Here is a 20,132-nt window from a genome sequence, read left to right on the forward strand (position 1 = left end):
TGGAGCCAGTGTTCCCTGTGCTTGGTGGCTCCCTGGGAGCACTAGTTTTCTGGAGCAGGAAGAACAATTCCTAAAAAGGAGCAGTCAGATGGAAAATTGATACCAAATGGTGCTATCAGTCCCTTGAGGAACAAGGTTTGATCTCTCAACCCATGGTTCCTGGGGATTAGGACATAGGCACACGATGCTATTTTAAGGGGATTTCTTTTTAAAAAAAGTTTATTATTTTCCCCCTTTTGTAAGTTCATGATTTTCTCAGACACAAACTGGCTTCAAATCTGGTGCTGATGGCTCAAGATGCTGCTTTGGGTGCACGTGGTGTTTTCAGGATGAGGAGAGTCTGAGATGAGCCCTTCTCTGGCTTCTTCATGGGTCCTGCAGGGCCAGGGATCATCCTCAGCATCTGATACTGGATCAGGGGTTTTATCAGCTCTACATGGTTGCTGTCCTCAGGTAGAGACAATCCTTATCAGGCAATGGCCATCCCGGGTGATCCTTCCCACCCTGACTGTGGATGTTCCTGCTCAGCACTGTTCCTGGGTGTATCCAGCTGCATTTCTGGGCTTAACAGCCCTGTTTGTAGCCGTGCTACTCTGTTAACAACCCCACCTCCCTATATGACCCAGCTGCTTTCTGTCTTTTCCATCTGAACTGGTTTCTGGCCCGGTTCCTGTAGGAAATTGCCTGCTGAGCAACTCGTGCCGTGGGACAGGAGGCTTCACCTTGTGGCTGCAAATCGTGGGACCGTGGGTTAGTGTCCCACTGCTCGTAGGGCTGAGCACGGGGCATTGCAAGGGCCTGGAAGCCACTGAGAGGAGGGAGCTGAGCTTCCAGGGAAGGAATTTCCAGTGACTGTAGATCCCATCCCCAAAGACAGCATTTCAAGGAATTACCCTCTCCCCCTCTCTGCAGACTTCCTCTGCTTTTCCAAGTAAGTGTCTGGCTTGGGGCCATGTACACAGTAACTGGAGCAGAGCAGATCCATGGGAACATCCGGGGCTGGAAGTTGGTGTTGTCCAGGTTCACAGCCCATGGCTCTTTTCTGCACCAAGTGTTCCCAGTTCTGACACTGAGCCTCTCTCAGTTATCTCCCTTGTGAGCACTGTGTTTCCAGAGCTCTGGATGCCAGGAGGAGCAGCGAAAGCACCGTCAGTGCCAATAAAAATAAATGGCGATTGGGATTTTTCTGAGCATTATTGTAGCAAACAGCAGTTCCTGGTGTTGGTAGCTCAGTCCCCTCCCTCACAGGGCTCTGGCAGGGCTGCTCTGGGTCCAGATGTGCTAGGCATCCTGGAGGGGCACAGGGGAGATGCACTGTGAGATGGGTCTCACCTGTACCCCCTGGTAACCAAACAGCTTGTCTGACCCCATGGGGAGGCAGAGACCAAGGGGCAGTCCCTGCCTGCCTGCAGAGAGCTGCCAGGCAACCCATGTTTGTACTTACCGCCTCTCCAGAAGATGCTCTGTGCACAGTGCTAATTTCCATGCCCTGATGGGGATAGTCTGAGGGCTCTGGCCAGGCTCTGGAGGAGGTGACCCCTTTCCCCAGCAGCCACAGAGCTGAAGGCAGGGATCACATCACCCCTTCTGTGTCTAAATAACACTCAGTGTCCTGCAGGGTGCATCTCCAGAGACATACCTTGTGGATTTTCTTTGGCTCATAAATATTCCCCTGCCCTCCTTAGTGCCCCTAGCAAATAAATTATCTGAAGCTACATTTCCCCATTTCAAAGCCTTGTGAAAGAAACCAGAAGGTTTAGCAGCCCTGGCTGGCTGGAGTGGTTCACATACCATCCACCCATTTGCATTTGATCTACTTCATCCTGTGTTAAGTAATCCTTGAAAGCCCAGTGGGCTGCAGGCCCTCTGCGTGCCTGTAAATCACTGGGGCATGTCACAGGCTGTAAATGAGCATGTCCCACCCCTTCATCTGATCCAAAACGTCCCTCTGTCCCAGAAAAACCATCCTTGTCAAATCAGAACTGCAGCTTAGAGAGCTGGGATCACCACAGGAGGTGGGGTGGGAGTGTGCCCAGCCCTCTTTCCATGAGGGATTGGAGCAGTTCCCTAGGGATGCAGTTGGAGGATGAGTTCAGTGTCCTCCAGGTGCCTGCTTTGGTCTGGGTGCCCCCAGCTCACCCCTACCTGAGTCCCCCAGTACCTCCCTCAGTTACCCATCAACCAGGGCTGCCCTGTGGCATCTTCTGCACCTCCTGCCCTTACTCAGTTTGCTTTCCATCCCCGTAACTTCCTGGGACAGAGAAGGAGACCTGCCTCCCTTCTGGCCCCTGCTGGGCCATAGGGTTTCAGCCTGTGTGATTCCACAAGTCCCAAGTGCAGCCAGAGTATGGCTCTCTCCCTCAAAATAAATCAAAGATTATTCCCCTCTTCCCCACTGCCTGCCTGCAAAGGTCACTATTGCTCAGCTGTGGCCTGACTTTAATTACAAATTAAGAGCAGCCAGAGTAGTCAGTAGATGCCATTAATTGGCTTTCCAGGAAAGGTTTCATGAGGAAAGTTGAACACACCAGCAATCACTCCGCTTGGTTCCTTGTGTGTGGTAGCTCTGCCTGATGCGAGTCCTATGCCAGGTCCCAAATTTAGGGCACTGGGTATCATTTGCCCCAAAACTGCAGCAAGCCTTGAGGCTCCAACATATTTTTCCCTTGCTAATTGAAGCCTCGAGGGCTCAGTGTTCCTCTGCCTGCAGTGGGATGAATTTTAGCTGCTGAGAACAAATTCCAGGGGAGGATGCTGAAATAAAACAGATGGGATGATTCTGGAGGTCAGAGTGAGGAGAGGATGCTCTGCCAGGCATCATGTGACGAAAACATACTTACTGCTCCAGCAGCTGTCAAAGCCCAAACAGATGAGGCAAGGTGCCCAAGGAGTGTGCAGGGATCTAATTTACCTGGTAATTAATGGAAATCGTGGAACAAATCAACACATGCTCCCTGTGGAGAGCTTCACGCTCCAGTTTCAAACCGCTGATGGAGAGCTGGTCACGGCTGGAGTATGGGAGCGGCGAGTGCTGCTGTGGAGCTGAGGCAGGACTTGGTCCCCACCACTCTGTCACTGATGGAGCCCCTGGTTACTTGAAGGATGTCCTTACCTGCCAGCCTGTGTGGCTGTGGGAGGCCAGACCCTGCCTGCGTGGTTAGGGCACTGCTAATTGCTCTGCCCCCCAAGCACACGGGGGGGGGACTTGCAGTACTGTCTGTCACAGGCGAAGATGCCGTGGCTTATGGCTGCAGGGTAGGAATGAAGATGTTATGATGAGCCCCATCATCTCCCTGTGATCCTGCTCGGCTGAACATGTCACAGCTGATTTTCCCGGCCCAGCCCTCCCGCCACGCTGCGTGGGCACCTACGCCCTGCGTGCCAGCCCTGCAGGGCTGGAGGCGTTGACGGGAGCCTGAGCTGGCACCCAGACCTGCCCTTGTGTTTTCTGGTGTGGAGAGAGCTCGTCCCACCGTGAAACGCTGTGCCATTTTTTCTTGCAAGTTAATTAAGTTGGCTCAGCTCAAATATTGAAAACGCTGTCAGCTGGTGTTTTCCTCCTTCCAGAGCAGAAATGTGCTGCTCTGCAGGGCTCTCGGACAGGAGCAGGGATGCCTGCTCTGGTTCAGGGATTCAAGGACGAGGGAGTGTTTTGGTTCCCCATCTTACTGTTTATTCAGCGTGTTGCGAAGCAGTTTGGCAAAACAAAACCTTCCAAACGGTTAATGCCAATCAGACTTGCTGACAGCCCAACCCTGGCTGCTCGGAGCGTGGGCTGGGCTGTGTATGGCAGTGTCTGGGCTCTCCCTGCTCCAGAGAGCTTCTGGGGGTCTAATTAACCCCAAAATAGCACAGGTGAGCCTGTAACTCACCTCCTCAGTCTCCTGCCAGAAGTTGGCAACTGGTATAACTCCTGAAGCATGAGGTTTATGATCCCTTCCAAAAACTTAATCTGAATGTTAACTGACATACAGTAAATGCCAAATTTCTTTTGAATCTTGCTAAAAATCTCAGTTTAAAATATGCAAATGACCTTTCTGCCTTTCTAAAAAGCTCCCTGCTTCTGGAAATTTAAAAAAAAAAAAAAAAAAAAAAAAAAAAGAAACCAACAAGCAAACCTCTTGCTACTGGATTAAAACACATAGTCCTGAGGTTGTGTGAAGGGGCACAGCTCCCATGGCTGCAACAGAGGTGGGTCAGGGAAGGGTCCCCTTTGCAGGCTGAACTGGAGCAGATCACTGAACTGCTGCAATAAACCTCTCCCAGATACCCTGACAGGAGAAACTGTAAAAACTCTGCCTGAGGAATTGGTGGGCTCTTGCTCTCTTTGATATCCCTCACATTATAATTAAGAGATAATGTCAATAGAATAAAACATTGTCTCAGGATAATGGTCTCCCGCCGCTACAGGAGTGTCAAGGCAAAGTCAAATCATTTGTCAAAAATGAACGCTGAGGCAAGTCTGGGACGTTTGTTTTCACAGCAAGAGGCATTAATCCTGCAACAACAATATTCCAGTGCTTTTATTTCTCCTGCGCCCGGTGATTGATGCCAATGCATCATCGTGCCTGAGAGCCGCGGGGCAGCTGAGCGATGGGCTCTCCTTCCAGCTGCATTGACCAGGTGGATTTTGACTTGTGGAAATACATAACAGTAAATCGAGGTGTGCTGGTTGGTGTGACTGTGCGTCAGTGTGATTTTTTTTTACTTCTAAAGGTGAGCAGTGCTGTGTGTGGGCTGGCTCTGGCTGACCAGGGTGCCTTTTGGGGCTGTGTTTGCCTTGCTGCTGCAGTGTGGGAGGGTTGCTTGTTCGCTAACTATCCAGGGCTAGTCTCAGAGCCTGCTCCCAGCCCAATTTCACACTGCTTTAGAGGTTTTTTAAGGTCCCCTCTGAACACAGGGGCTGGCTGTGCCCCTCTGGCCAGGCTTGTGCAGGGCTGAGCAGCTCACTGGCTTCATGCATTTTTTAAAATACTGCTGAGTGTAAATACCCTCAGCACAGCCATGGTGAATATCCATAGATCCCAGGTCCTTCAGCAGAGGTCAGGGCATCCTCAGCTCCATCCCTGGCACCAGAAAAGGCTGGGAAAACTGCTGCTGTTTACCACAGCACCCACTACAATCGCTGCTGCCTCCAGGCTGGGGAGAGGAGCAGCCTCTGATGTCCATTCTCAGTTTGCACTGGGAGCAGTTGTGAGGTCAACACTTGAAATTAAAGATGTGTAAGAGGCAATTAGACTTGAAAAAAAGCCCCAGGAGGGTGTACCCAAGCTCTTCCAGAATTAATTTTTTTCCTCATGGATTTGTTAGTGGAGAGAATTACACATCCAGAAAGCGTTTGGGCTGCAGAGGAACACAAGTGCTTTGTGTGTCTCCAAATGCCAAACCTGTTTTTTCTGAGGCAGCGCTGGTACCTTCTGCACAGGAGATGCCTGTTGACAGAAACACATTCTGTTCTGTGATCCCCAAACCCTGAGGGTGGACAGTCTCCTCTGCCAACGTGCTCTCCACAATTCCATGCCTTTTCACAGGAGAGGCAGAGTCGTTAGGCTGGAGCAAAACTAGCTGTGTTTCATACACAGGGTGGTCCTGGAAAAACTAGTTGGGGCTGACTTAGACTTATTATGTATTCTTAAACTTACCCTAAACTTAAAAATTATATACCCTTGACTCATTACACACTCTTAAGTCATGGACTCATTGACTGGTCCAAGGGACCTGAATGGCTTGAGGCCTCGTGGTGGCTGGCAGTGTCCAGGGAGGGATCTGCTTGATTAACTTGTGCTGTTAATCCTCTATTGCAGCACATTGCACCAAGGTACCATCAGCACTTTAGGCACAGGACAAGTACTGGGATGCACGTGGACTTTTGGGTGCAGACTCTGCCTTTTGAGTGCAGACTCTGCCTTTTGAGTGCAGACTCTGGGTGGTCCTGGTTTCCCTGCAGAGTGGGGGAGCTGTTCCCTTCCCAATATAACTCCCAGATGTGTGTCTGACCACCCCAGCTGAGTTGGGCAGGGTGAGTGCATCCAGCTGGGTGCATGGTGGGAACAGCTCAGCCAGGGCAGGGGCACATTTGGGACAGTGTTTTTTCTCTTTTCTCTTGCTTACTGTCTGTAGGAAGGGGCAGGGGCCATAGAAAACACTCTGGAAAGATTTCAGAGAAGGCCTTGGCTTTCTGCTGTAGAATGGCTCAGAGCATGGCAGGGTTGTGCTGCCCAGCAGCCTGCACCAGGAGAGCCCCAGGCTTAGAAAAAAAATAAAAATAATAAAAAAAATTGGAATCCTAGATTTAGTAACCCAAATCCATGGGATTGGTGCCTTTACAAGAGGATAGTGGAGACAGAATCGATTCTCCAGCTGGGATTGCAGAGACAGAATCAGGAGCTTATAACTATAATTACACTTCTGTGTTGCACCAGGCAGGTTAACTAAAAGAGGGGAGGGAAGAAACTGTGTTGGTGTTAAACTCTGAGGCCAGAGAGATCCAGCTTGTTTGAAAAGGAACAATTATCACTGCCATCTACTCACCCTCAGAGGGTGGGCACTCAGACAGAGCTCAAAGGTTAGATGGGCACTGGAGAACAAACCCAGAGGAAAGCCTTGCCCTGTAGCTGCCCACCCAGCCTGAGGTGTAATGAGCTCCTGCACGTGCTGGCAGCACAGCCATATGGTGATTTAGCCAGGAAATGATTCATGCCAAGTGAGGGATGCTCAAGGGCAGCCTTGAGACCCCAGAGCACCTTGTGCTGGGCGTTGGAAAAATGCAATCGGCTGTCAGGGTCGGTACGTGCAGTCCTGATCCCGCGCCGAGGGCTCTGCCTGCTGCAAACACCAATAAAGATGTCAAGTCGATGCGTGTGGGGAGATAAATCACAGCATTATTTTCCTGCCCAGAGCATCAAGGTGTCTCCTGGTGCAGCGTAAGGGGGAGTAGAGGAGAGGCAGGCGATGATTTGAGATCTGTGCTGGGAGAGAGGGTTCCAATGCGCCACCCGCGCCAGGCACAGCTCCGTGCAGCCCCTTCCCACCAGCACCGACTGCCCTGGTTGTACATGGCCACTGATCTGACCCAGCTGGGTGTTTGGGATGTGACCACCAGCTCGCTGCTGAGGGGCGGCTCACCCTGGTGGGCTGCCCATCACTGTGGTCTCAGGGTGGATATGAACAGGAGTTCTCACCCCAGGGGACTCTGTGTCCCCTCACCTTTGCTGTGTGCAGCGGCAGGGCAGGACTATAAGATATTGCTTTGGCCTGGTAGTGGTCAAAGAGGAAAAAAAATAGGTGGAAAACTTAAAATGATGAAGTGTTTTGAGGCAGACCTTTGCTGTCAGTGTGAAGCAGCGAGCCCTGATTTAAGCAGCCCCTTCAGTAACTGACCTACACGGAACAAATCCATTTACAGTGTCTTGTTTCTCCTCACTGTTTAACTACCAGAGTTCAGAGACGATTCCTTAAATGTTAATGGTGCAGGAATTTGGAAACTTTCCCAGAGTTGCTAGGGGAGCCGTGCAAGAATATGTCTGCTGTGCTTGTGCAGTTCAATTTCCTGCTGAACATCAGGCGGGCTGTTCTCGCCTACTGCTTTGTAATTAAAGTGCTGAAAGACCATCACTCTCTGAGGTTGATGGTGCTCAGATTCGCCCCCGGGTGAGGGCCGGCTCCCTGCCTGGCTGCAGGGAGGACAGGTGGTAAAATATCTATAGACACAATCTCAGCCTGCTCTCACCGCACTCCTGCTGTCCCACGGCTTGAATAGGGAGTGGGGACCAGTCTCTGTACCCCAGTCTGACTGTTTGATAGACCCCACAGTCCAAATCTGCATCCCTGCTGCACTCCTTGTGCCACCACCCATGGGCACCCCCTGAGGTGCCCACTGCTCGGGGAACAGGCTGAGGGTTTGCCCCCATCCCTCGAACAGCTCATCCACGGGGCTCAGCATCAGGAATGTGGCAGGTGACAGTCTCCCACCATGGCTGTGTGTGAATGACCATGAGAGTAAGTTTGGGCCATGCCCAAGGCTATCAGAACTTCTCAGACCCTTTTCCAGAGGAATGTGGCTGACTCTGTGTGTGCTAAAATACAGGGTTTCATCAAAGCTGGGCTCAGGGTAATGACCCTGGGCATGTGTCAGCCTGAAAGGTCATCGTTTTGCTTCTTCTTGCAATGAGGTGATTGTGAATGTAAATACATCGAACCCCTGGGGCTGGAGGGCAAAGGGTAGAGTCCCACACTGGACATACAAAGCCTCTTCATCAAACCCCTGTGCTTGCAGCAACGGGGTGTCTGTGCCTGGGGCTGCTGAGGGATGCCCTACAAGAGTCACCAGTACCTCTGGTCTGGGGTACCATAGGAATGGGTCCTGGTCTGCAAATAGGGAGAGCCACCTGACAGCACCAGGGGGGACGTGCTTGCCATGGATGTTGCTGGTGAAAACAAGAGCTTTAAAAGGAGCCACAAGTGGTGAGCTGGCGTGTCCTCCTCCAGCTCTTTTGTCTCTAAACTTGGATCTGACTCTTTCCACTGTCTTGTTAGGAACAAGTGCTTGGCCCAAGTTACATGGCAAATTTTGACATTTTAAAAATTGATGCCTTTTTCTGCTCGTAACTTAAGCTGTCTAGTTTATCAGAGACATATGGAAAGTTTATTACATTCTTATTACAGATCCAGCCAAGTGAGCTGACTAATGAATGTGATTTTTATTTTTTTTTTCAGTTAGGACTTGGCATGAGAGGCCTCCTCCGAAAGGGATAGCTTTGGGTTGAGAAATAAATCACCAGAAGTTTTTTCCCCTCTGTCCTAAGAGTTCAACTTGGCAAAAGGTGCAGCATGTCTGATTTGGGAGTGGAAAGTGAGGCACAGGAGGGAATCAGAGGTTTGCAGGAGATTTATTGAGTTGCCCTGTGATGACCCCAGCAACATCTGGCAGTGTGGCACCCTTGGTGCTCCTGCTCCCTGTGTCGTGGGCAGAGAACAGGGACAGGCTGCCAGGACAAACTGCACAAATTCATGGGAAACCAACATCTTTTGTGCTTGGAACAACCTGGGATTTATTAATAAGGAATAGGGGTACAGCTGTCCTGGGGGGTTGGGTAGCTGATGGTGGACTGGAGCACTGTGCAAACCTGTGTGTGGTTTTCGGCTGCAAAGGGAAGCGTTAAACTCTTTGGAGGCTGCTTTGGGTGAGCTCAGCTGAGTGCCAGGTATGAGAGAGTGGAAACACAGCCTCACACTGGCTGTCCTCCAAATCCTGCTGCCAGGGCTGCTCCCATGCTTTGCAGTGGACACAGAGCTCCTGTACCCATCACCCCAAGCAGTACCTTTCCCTGACCTGGGTGCCTGCCTGTGTGCAGCTCTGCATAGTATTTTTAGATTGAAAATGGTGAGTTTCTGTTCTGTTGCTGTGTTTGGACTTGTGAGGCTGTGCTCAGAGAGGATGGTCCTTTCTTCCTGTGCATCCTCCGTCCCTTTCAATCCCAGGTGCCAGAGGGTACAACCCTGATGTCTTCATAGCTGATGCTGCAGTTTCCCACTTTCCAGCACAGACTTTTTCTTGCACTCAGAAGATGCTCCATCCCTTCCAGTGATGCCCGGGTAATCTGAGGGCAGATCTCCCTGGGTTTTACCGGCTCTGGACACAAATTTTGTTTTTTTCCCCTGTAGGAACCATTTGTTTCTGCTTTGGGCTCATTTGATCCATGAATTCAGTTGGTTAGAACTTATATTATTCTTGGTTTTCCACTACTCAAAGTATCCTCCTGTGCCTTCCCCCCTGCTGTTCTGCAGCTCGTAGTGCCTGCTGGGACGATGACAGCAGTGCTGCAGAATGCAGGGTTTGGCTGGGTCGTTGTAGTTTTGCAGCCTTGCCTTGCATAATGCAGAGATTCCAGCCCAACTCCCAGGCTTGTCCTGCTCACAACTCGTGTTTTGTGCCTTGTTGCACCGCCTCATCTGATGGTGGTGGTGGCCTTTTCCACTCCCCATATGTCCCCTTCACTTCTCTCTGCTGCACTTCTACCATCTATAGACAAAATCTCTTCCTCTGACTCACTGCTGGGTGCTTTCCTCCCTTCAGTCTGCTGATTTTGGCACAATGCCCTCTTGCTGTGAGTGCTGTAGGGGGTAGCACACACAGGACACTTCTCTGGGAGAAGGTTTTCTTTGCAGCACACCAGGAATCAGATTTTGCTAGTTTTTCTCCTATTTACTTCTCCTACATCTACATCCTGCTTTTGTGCTACACGAGAGGAGTGTTTCCCTGCAGAGCCTGGTAAATCACCTCTCCTCGAGGCTCTGCTTCTTACCTGGGTCTCTTTGTAGACCACGCTCAGGGCTTTGAACACATCTGTAGGTCTTGGCAGAGCCCTACCAGGCTGCTCAGTGAGGCAGGGATGGAAGTTACACCTCGTTATCTCTGCAGCCCTTTCTCCTTATGGCTCCACACCTGGAGTGCTGGCTGAGCCCGGGGTTGCTCTGCTCTGTTCCTCTCCCCTGCTCCTCTTCTACAGTGCCTTAGTGCATCCTTAAACTTGGATCCTCACAACTCCGGCCATCTGGTGCGTTTTAGCCATACAAAGAGCTATTGTTTGCTCTGGATTCTGGCGAGGTAGCTCTGCTTCTGGAGCACTCTGCGGCTTTGCCAAGGGTCCTTCTGCTCTGCTGGCAAGTGCAGGTGTCTTTGGAGCAGCCTTTGTCCCTGAGAGAGGCACGGCTCAGATTTTCTTTTCTTTTTTTTTTTTTTCCTTGTCTAATCACAGTCCTGAAGTTTCCCACAGTTGAGCCTACACTGAGAAGTGCCCCTATTCTTTGGCAGGGAGCAGACCTGGGGGTGATCCTTGGCTATCTTTCCATGGGAGCAATGTTCTGAGCTTTAGGCTTGAAGTCTTAATGTCTTTTCTATCATTAAATCTCTTAATGTCCTTTAGCATAAAATCCTCAAAGTCATGGTCTCAGTCAAAATGCATTGCCTAAAGCTTGTTCCCGGGGGAAGCACCGTGGAGAGGAAAGCAGTGGGTTAAAAGCAGAGCCCTGCTGCCAGCTGGGGACACTGGTGCATGACAAATGTGGCTTTTGCATTTCCCTCTGCAAATGAGCCCATAGTCAGCCTAATTTCGGAGAGAGCTGCCTCTGAACCCGAGTGACTCAGAGGAATTTATTCTGCGCCCCGGTGGTGTCTGGCGGGGCTGCGGCAGCCTCGCAGGTTTAATTTGTAAATGCTGACACATGGCATTTCCTCACCGTCTCGTTGGGAAGGGCGGCGTGTCTGCCGGCACTTCCAATTTGTCACTGTCAGGACTGGCCCCATCTCCTGCTCGTCTCTGAAATGCCTTCTGATCGGTGCCGGGGAAGTTATTGGCACATAATTTATCATTTAATATTACCAGAAGGGGTTTCTTCTACAAACACCCCTGAAATGATTATCCAGATAATGTCTGGTAGCTCTTCCCTTCACCTGCAAAGATCTCTCTCGGTGTCTGTTTGCTGCTCTGCTGTAGTGCTGGGGAGAAAAGCTGCCCTTGATGCAACGTCTCCTGCACTGCAAAGTCTTGATTAACACCCAGCTGAGGCTGCCCAAAATGCGGCACCTTCCCACAGTCCTGCCTTTGCACAAGGTTTTGCAATAGGGACATTTTCAGGATTGCACCATTGGCATCTCTTGTCAGGCAGCTGGGGGGAATGCTTCCCCAGACTCTATCCATCTCTCTGGAAAAAAGGGGTCAATAAAGGCCATTGAGGTGCCTGAACACCTCTGGATTATGCAAGGAGGCTGATTCTGGGGTGCTGTGAGCCCAGGAATAGAGATCTTCTGCGTTCTTATCACAGCGGTGACAGCTTGCTCTTGCAGATGAATGCTGAGATGATGTGTGGCACTTGTGGGAAGAAAACCTGTCCCCAGAGAGAGGGCAGAAGGCACCTGGCCTGCTGTCCTGGTTCAGAGCCCTGTGGTGCAGAGGAAAGGGCTTATCCTGATGGTCCCCAGCTCCTGCTGGTGTTCAGCAGGATGAGGATGCCACAGGAGCACCGTGTGGGCTGCAGTACGAGACAGGAGGAGGCAGTGGCTGACTTGCACGGCAGCTTTTCCCAACTCACAGCCAAAGGTGGGACATGGCAACTGCTTTTGGGGCTAAAACAGTATTTCTCAAAAGGGGCATTGCAAAAATTATGCTCTGCATGTGTGTAATACCACGTCCCTTGGGGGAGCAGTTCATGTTGTCCTGGCACAGCCTCTCCACTCGCGCTTGTCTTGGCCGCTGCTCTCTCCGTCTCCTCCCGGTGTCCTCGGCTGCAGCCAGGCAGTCAATCCGAACCCTAGCTGGTGTCCTGACGAGCACAGGGCAGCTTTCCTTGGAAGCTGGCTCATGGTTTTATAGTTCTGCTTTATGAGAGACATGAAAGTGATTTTTTGTTGTTGCTGCTTTATGAGCCAGACTTCAAAGGATGCAATTATGCAGACTGGGCGAAGACCTGCTGGTATCTCATGGAAATCTGTGGAAAACCACTTCCCTTCAGAGCCCGTTCCGCAGCTAGGCTTTACTCCTGCTATTTTCATTGAAATTGCTGATTTCTGAGAAAGACTGCAGTCAGACAAGGTCTTTGGTGTCTGTGGTCATTGTTCCTTGGCCTGGACGTCCTTGCGACATGGCAGGAGCAGCCATGAAAGTCACTGTGGTGTTGCTGATGTTGGATGATGGTTTCAGGGTCAGAGAGCGTGAACTTAGAGGAGTCAAAAAAGCCGTTGCTGGAGAATCACCTCAGCAAAGTGCAAAATGGCTGGATAAGTGATGTTTTACCTGTGTTTAGTTGTGGCTTAGCTCTCTATTCTGCTCCATGTTCTCTCTTTATCTGGCTTTGGGCTCTCTGATGAGGTCCCTGGGAATAGGGTCCGTTCCTCTGGGACATTGCACACAGGCCCCAGTTCCAGCTCAGGGAAGGGGCAGACGCAGGGCAGGTACCTCCTAACCAAGCATCCCAGAAGTGGTCAGACACCTCAATGAGAGTCACAGCTCAGATTCCAGCTTTCCCTGTGGTCCCTGAGCTTCCTAATGAAGATACTCCCTAAAAAAAAATCCCCACCAGTTTTCCAGCTCCCAAAAGCAAACTGTGGGCACAGGGCAGCTTCCCGAAAGCCAACAGGTCTCTCCCTTCTGGCTTCATTCCGCTGCTCCTTCCCAGGTCTGTAGGCGTGGGGATCTGAACCCTTTATCAACTCCTGTACACCAGGAAATTTTGTAAGTGTCTGAGAAGACCCTGAGGCTATATAAAAGTTCAGATCGTGATTCATTTCCTTCCTATTCAGGGATAGGCTAATTTGAGAGTATGCGCTGAACATTAATTACCTTCCTTGCCATGGTTTCCTACTCAGGCATCCTTTCCCAGATGACTTTCTGCTCGCTCAGGTCCAAGGCCATAAAAGCTCCCCTATTAGGAAGGGAAATATTTTACATCAGGTTTATACTGTATGCCTGAGGTCATCAGAAGTACAGACCGAGTGGCAGAAATACACACTGCGCTCCCCTTCCTGCGTGAAAAATGAATCAATAACTCATCGATTTAAATTAAAATGTCTGCCTTGCAAAATGCCTCCGAGTGTTAATATTTGTAGCCGCTGTGTTTCGCAGTGGCGATTGGAAATCCGCTGCCCCTTGTAACACGTGCAGGGATCCATCTCTGCTGATGGCATGTGATTGCTGACGCCCAGAAAAAAAGCCTGCTTTCCCTTCCCGTGGAAGGATCCAACAAGGTGAACTTTTGGAAATTGCTTCTCCTGGCACATGAATTATGTATTGAACAGGTGGCAGTCAATATATCTGACTTCTTCACGAGGTAATTAAGAATAAATGTGGGAATTCAGGCAGAACTGTTGCCCTGTGTGGAAGGTGAGTATGACTGTATGGAAGGGGGAAGGGAATGCTGCAGGGGTTTTATGGCTCAGGGGAATTCTGTTGGTCCCATTGCCTCTCGCTGTGTCCTGCTGGTGCCTGGGCACTGCACTGGACCAATCTGCTGTTTGCATTCCCAGCTCTCTCCTGACAGTGAAAATAACCCACTTTTTCCATAATTCATTGTGCTATTTGCTGCTGCAGTGTACCTATGTGTGCTGCCAGCCCTGGATACTGAAACGAGCCTGCATCCAGCTATCTGATCCTGGATGGGGTTATTACCCCCAAACTGCTGGGCTTGGAGAGGCAAGGAGGATGGACCCTTTAACTAGTGCTGTCTCAGTTACCCTGGGATAGCATTGACTTCCATTTAAAAAAACCCAAGCATTCCTCTCTGCTCAAATTTCTGCTTGTGTGCTAATTAAAAAGTAGCTGTATTAGCGAACACATCCATGGTCATTAGCAAACAGTTAAGTAACTAATTTTAAAGATTTATGGTGTTGGTAGCAGGTAAATTATAGTCTTCGAAGAGTTTTCTTGCAAATGAGCTGAAAATAAGGTTTGTTCTAGCCTCGGGGAAACATAAAGGAAATGCATTTAATGACCACAAATTGTATGTGCTGATAGTCTCAATAAGATATTTAATGCCTACTTGCAATTTTAGCGGTTGGAAAAGTACAACAGCCTTAACAGCATGTGTGGGTTGCATGTCCTCTCCACCCCTCAGCTGCTAGATCCTGGATCTGCCATCTCCCAGAAGTTCACGGGGCCCTGGGGGGAAGGATTTCCTCCTCTTACCTGGGAAAAGCTGTGATGTATTAAAATTAAGTGTGGGACTTTTGTTTTCCAGCTTTGGATTTAAAAACCTGCTAGTCTCCAGCCGTGACAGGGATTACGGTCTCGGCTTCGCAGTTAGAATAATGTTTAGGTTGGCAAGGGGAGCCCTGAGTGTGCTTGCAGAGGAAAGACACTTGCTGCACTTGCTAGAAACTGCTTTCAGCCGCTCTGGTCTTTATTTCTCCTCTGGGCAACCCTCACTGTCCACACTGACAGGTCACCACAGCGCTTCCCACCGTGGTTGAGGCTCGGGGCTGTGTTGCAGACTTGCATGAGACATGTCAGATGGACAGAATGCGTGGGGCAGCATCTCCTCCAGATCTCCTCCCTCCTGGCACTGTGGCAGGGGATGCCGAGAGCTGCCTGGAGCTGACAGGCTGGTTGCAACTCACATACGGGCTATTAAATCCCCATTTCTGATTTTTTCCCCCAAAACCCGTGTGTGAGTAGGAGTACTGAGGCTAATAATGAGCAGCTCTGGGTCCAGAGAAGCCGTAGATGGTCCTAAATGATTGAAGAAGGCAATTTCCCTAACGGAGCTTTGGGCCCCTGGCAGTGATTAGTGCCTGAGCAGAAATGCATCACTTAGCTCCTATTATTTAAACATAAGATACTTGAGCAAGCACACAGAATGTTGTTTGCTGTAAATTCTTTCCCTCATTGGAAAGAGCCGTTATTTACACATGCAAGTGGTGGCAGTGTGTGTGGGAGCTTCCTTGCCTGCTCCTGGACCCACACGGAATATAAATGACCACGTTTCTCCTTGGTAGCAACGACTCCATCCGAGGGCTATCTTCCCTGCATGTTAACTGTTAATTATAGGGTACATTTGTATCATTAAGGTTTATCTTCAAGTCCTTTCCTTCCCCCTGTTAAATTGCTAATGTATCTTGCTCAGCTTAATTCCCTCAGCTTCCCTTCCTGGTCTGTGAAGGCGGTGGCAGCTGCGAGGGGGAGATGCCCATGGCTGGTGGGAGTGGGACTGGGCTGTGCTGGGATCATGGAATCATCAAATGGTTTGGGTTGGACCTTAAAGATCACCTAGTTCCAACCCCTTGCTGTGTACTGGAATACCACCCACTAGATCAGGATGATCAAAGGCCCATCCAACTTCTCCGTGAACACTTCCAGGGATCTTGGAGGATGACCCAACGTAGCCAAATGCCTGATGGGATGTAGCACTGATGCTTTTGGCTCATTGCCTGACAAAAACGCCATGGTGAAGGGATGGAAGGAGTTGCTGTGGTGCCCTGGATGAGAAAAACATTCTGCATGGTGTGGACATGGGCTCTGGTGGGAGCCCCACTGCTGGCCCGGAGCTGGGAAAGCTCTTGCTTCCCCTTCCCTTAATGAAGAGGTGTTTCATAGGCCTGGGAACACGCCTGACTCTGGCAGATTATTAAATAACCAGCTCATTCACTGGGGACGATGCCTCCAGGGATGCACAGCTTGGCTGTGAGCGGGAAGGGCTCCTCTCTCCCCCCCCAGCTGCAATTAAGCTCTTGTCAGCCTGAAGCCGCCGGGGTGTTGGGGGGAGATGGACGGCATTCCCGGCAGTCCCTCGGCACCTCGACTGCTGGTTAAACAATTTGTATTTCAACTACCCATTAATTGGCATAAGCCCTAGCAAGGGCTGCTTCCTGTCCTCCCGGGACAGGGTGGCCTGCGGGAGAGTGCCATGGAGGCTCATCCTTGTGCTGAATTCTCCTTTTTCCATGGGAATCAGAGAGCTTTTCACGGCTTTGTTTTGGGGCGCCTGATTTCTGATGCATCATGAGGGGGGCTGTGTTTCTGCAGAGATCTGAGGGTTAACATGCTCCCCAACACTGGCATGGGTTTGTGGTGTCAGGGGCTGACCCCAAGCATGCCCTTGCAGCAGGGCAGGTCCCAAAGCTGCGGGAAGCCAGGGATTCATCATCCAGCTCTGTATTTGTATGGTGCCCGTTTATCTTGAATTGCAAACAAGTTTTTTTTTCTGGGTGTAAGAGAACATGTCTGTGTCTCCTTTTCGTTTTCTTTCCATGACTGCTTAGAGTAGATTTCTGCCATGCCTGAAAGCCTGTTCACTTAAACACATTAAAGGGAGCAAATTATTTAAGAGCTGGGAGCATGGGTGGGTGAGGCGGCAGAAGGCCAGATCTGTGTTTTTTGGCCATTAGGCTGCATATCATGCTTAATATAGCAGGTGATATCTTCAGCCTCCCCACAAATTCAGGGCAAGAGCCAAGAAAAGAGAAACTGTTTCTTGTCAAGAATGACTTAATTTTACTAGGTGCTGCCTTTAAATGGATTCCTTTAAATATGTGGCCTGAGCTCTGTGGGTGTTTGCTGGGGAATTGCTTCCATTGCAGGAGATGTGTCCATGAGAAATGGTAGTCCCCAGGCAGATGCTGCTTCTCCTTTCTCACACACCTGGCCAGGTGAGAGAAGCTCTGGGACGCCCCATGTGCTCTTCAGTGGCTCCTCCATGGGCTGCAAATGCCATCTTGCTGCTCCCTTGCCCCCAGGGTCTCTGGTCACAAGGTCAAACTTTGGAAAAGGTATTTTGATCACTGGAGGTTTAAAAAAATAAACCACACCCTCCAAACCCCACTTCCTTAGGTGTCCCCTTAACTCTCCTGGGGTTTGTGTTGGGCTTGAGCCAGAGGTGCACTAACTTGTTGGGTCTCAATGAGCCAAAGTCAAATGTCCTTGAAGTTTGGACATTGACAGGTTTTTCAGCGAGTTTCAGATGTGTTTGTGGGAGTGGAGAGCCCACTGGCTGCCCTTGCTGGAAGGGAGCTGTGCCAGCTCTTGGTGTGGGTATGGGGGACATGAAGCATCGTTGGGAGTACGGGGCCACAGCGGGGCCTTGCAGCCGCCTCATGAGGCAGAATGTTAAGCCCTACATATCTTCAGGTCCTGTTTACATTTTTGCTACTAAAGTGATCATAAAAACCTCACCACAAAAATGTTTATATGTGTTAATAAATGGAGACAGGCTCGTTACGTCGCGGCTCTTCCAAGCACGGCTTGTGCCCTGGGAACAGCCTGACCGGGGAGCGCTGCCTGGCCATCCACGTGTGCTGACCTGCCAGATCCCTGATGATCCCTTAGAGGATAACTGTTACACTACAGAAAGCCCGTTCCTACAGCTTGTAAATCCTTTAAATGTTTTGGCACCGGGGTTTGCCGAGCGCTCCGTGTACCGTCATTTCTGCACGTTTCCTCCACCCATAATTCCACATACAATTGCACCTGGGTGCCAAGGTTGTTTAAAATATCCCTGCTTGGCAGGCGTGTGTTACAGCCTGAGAGATGGGAATGTTCCAGAGATGATGGCGATGAAGCAGAAGGCACATGAAGCAGAGGGAGGAAACCTAATGTGTCAACCTCCAGACTTTCCATCCGGAGCCATACTTGGGGCTTTTCCAGCTCTCACTAATGTTTCCTTAACCATCCCCAAGGCCTAGATTCAGCCCCTGCCTTCCTCCTTCATCCTCAGCTGATGTCTTCATTAGGGGAAAGCACGAGGTCAGAGGTATCCTCTTAAAATCCAGCTTGCTAGCTCTTTTTACGACTTTTTTTTTCCCCTGCATTTGGAAAAGGCAGAGGAGGAGGCTGGAGGGCTCCTGCTTCAGTTTCTCTTGCTGCACCTTTGCTGGACCTGTGCCTTAAAAAATGCCTAAAAAGCTTTTCTCTTATTGAAAGCAAGCTTTTAACCCTGGGGCTGTACCCTGTGGTCCCTGGGATGCTCCAGTGTCTGTTGAGCGTTATTTACACCCCTGTCTGGTGCAGGATGCCAAGGCAGCGATTTTTCTTAGGAACTCAGAGCAAAGACTCCCCCAAAGAGCCAGTAAGCCCCTATTTACCCCACACTGCTCAAAGCCAGGCTGGGATCACTTCAACCAGCCCTGATCATTTTAACATGCTCCGTGGGCTTTGGCGTGGCTACAGTCTTTGTCCTGGAGCAGCACCAGCCAGATCCAGGCTGTGAGGGCTGATGCACACCATCCCTGCTCCAATCCTGCCCACTGCCTTCCACAGTCATGCCATGAAAATCCTCGGCACTCGCTGAGTTCCGTGGTTACAATTTTTGGCCAGAGTGCCCAGGACGCAGAGGGCTTTCCCTGAGGCAGGAGCTCTGCTGGCTGTTCCTCCCTTGCTTCGCATCACCAGTTCCACACTTGCAGCCTCTAAATAGGTTTATTTTCAGCATTAACAGATTTTTGGATTGTTTGTTGTTGTTGCTCTCAGGAAATCATGAAATTTGGTGACTGGAGCAGCTGGATGAGGAGCCGGAGGAAGTAGGAGTCAAAAACGATTAAAAGGTGGTGGTGGGAGCAGCTCCAGCACGGATGCACGGATAAGGCAAGACCCCTGAGAGACAGACAGGAATTTCCTCTGTGCAGCCGAGATCAGGAGCTGGCCTCTCTGCTTTTTAAATCATTTTGCTGTGGAAATGACCTAAAAATTCACAATCCCACAAGGTACACTGTGGGGAGAGGAAGAGAGGGAGGCTGCTGGCGCCGGTGCCAGGAGGCCACCGAGAGGGACAGGCCTCCCTCAGGAGGATGAGAGCCAGGAAGAAGGGGGATAAGGAGCAGCACAGGCTCCCAGCCAGGGTGACCCTGCATGAGGCAGGATCTGGCCAGACACTGTTCTGAGTGAGCAACTCCCACTCCCAGGCATTTTCAGGTTGCTTTTCTCCTTCTCCCCGGGATCTGTGCCTTCCTTTTACCACCATCAATCACTTTGGCTGGGGCTGGGAATTTTATCTTCATTTTTGCCCTTGAAGAAGGTGTCATTGCTGCGGCATTAGCACAGGAACATTGCCTTCTGCTTGCCAGCACTTGCCGTTCCCGCAGAGCTTCCTCGGCAGCCGGCGCTGCTGCAAGAGGCTCTTTATTTTTCTTAATGTCCTGGGATTTTCTGAGGCTGCATTGGGGATGCAGGTGCTGCTCTGAGGCACTGGAAATCATGTTCACCAAACCAAGGTTGTGTTTGGCGTGGTTCATTTGGCAGCTCTGAGATCTGGTCATCTTCTCTCAGTACTTGAAAGGGGCTTATAATAAATGGAGAATGACTTTTTACGTGGATGGATAATGAGGAAGGGTTTTAAGCTGAAAGAGGGAAGATTTATGTCAGATGTTAGGAAGAAATTCCTTATTCAGAGGGTGGTGATGCACTGGCAGCAGTTTCCCATCCCTGGAAGTGTTCAAGGGCAGGTTGGGCAGGGCTTGGAGCAACCAAGTGGAAGTTATCCCTGACTGTGGCAGGGGCGTGGAATGAAGTGAACTGAAGGGTCCCTTCCAAACCAAACTATTCTACTACTCCATGATATCCACCTCTGATGGGAACCCAAACCTCATGTGAATTGCTATTTGATGACTCTTTTCATGCCCCAGCTTTGTGTTAGTGCTTTAACTCCCATCT

At 50.4% G+C, this 20,132-nt stretch overlaps 1 protein-coding gene across 1 annotated transcript in view; it reads left to right on the forward strand.

Moving 5' to 3' along the window:
* The window catches only part of SCARB1 (scavenger receptor class B member 1), a 31,122-nt gene extending 28,059 nt beyond the window's left edge, over positions 1 to 3,063 (forward strand). The window contains exon 13 of the transcript XR_003570629.1: positions 3,052 to 3,063. The gene's annotated coding sequence lies outside the window, so the exon portion shown is untranslated. The remainder of the gene's footprint in view (positions 1 to 3,051) is intronic.
* The last annotated feature ends 17,069 nt before the right edge of the window (positions 3,064 to 20,132 follow it).

The sequence above is a fragment of the Empidonax traillii genome, unplaced genomic scaffold (assembly GCF_003031625.1).
Source record: "Empidonax traillii isolate 1590-97213 ecotype Southwest subspecies unplaced genomic scaffold, ASM303162v1 scaffold43:size1863611, whole genome shotgun sequence".
In the NCBI taxonomy this organism is placed as follows: domain Eukaryota; kingdom Metazoa; phylum Chordata; class Aves; order Passeriformes; family Tyrannidae; genus Empidonax; species Empidonax traillii.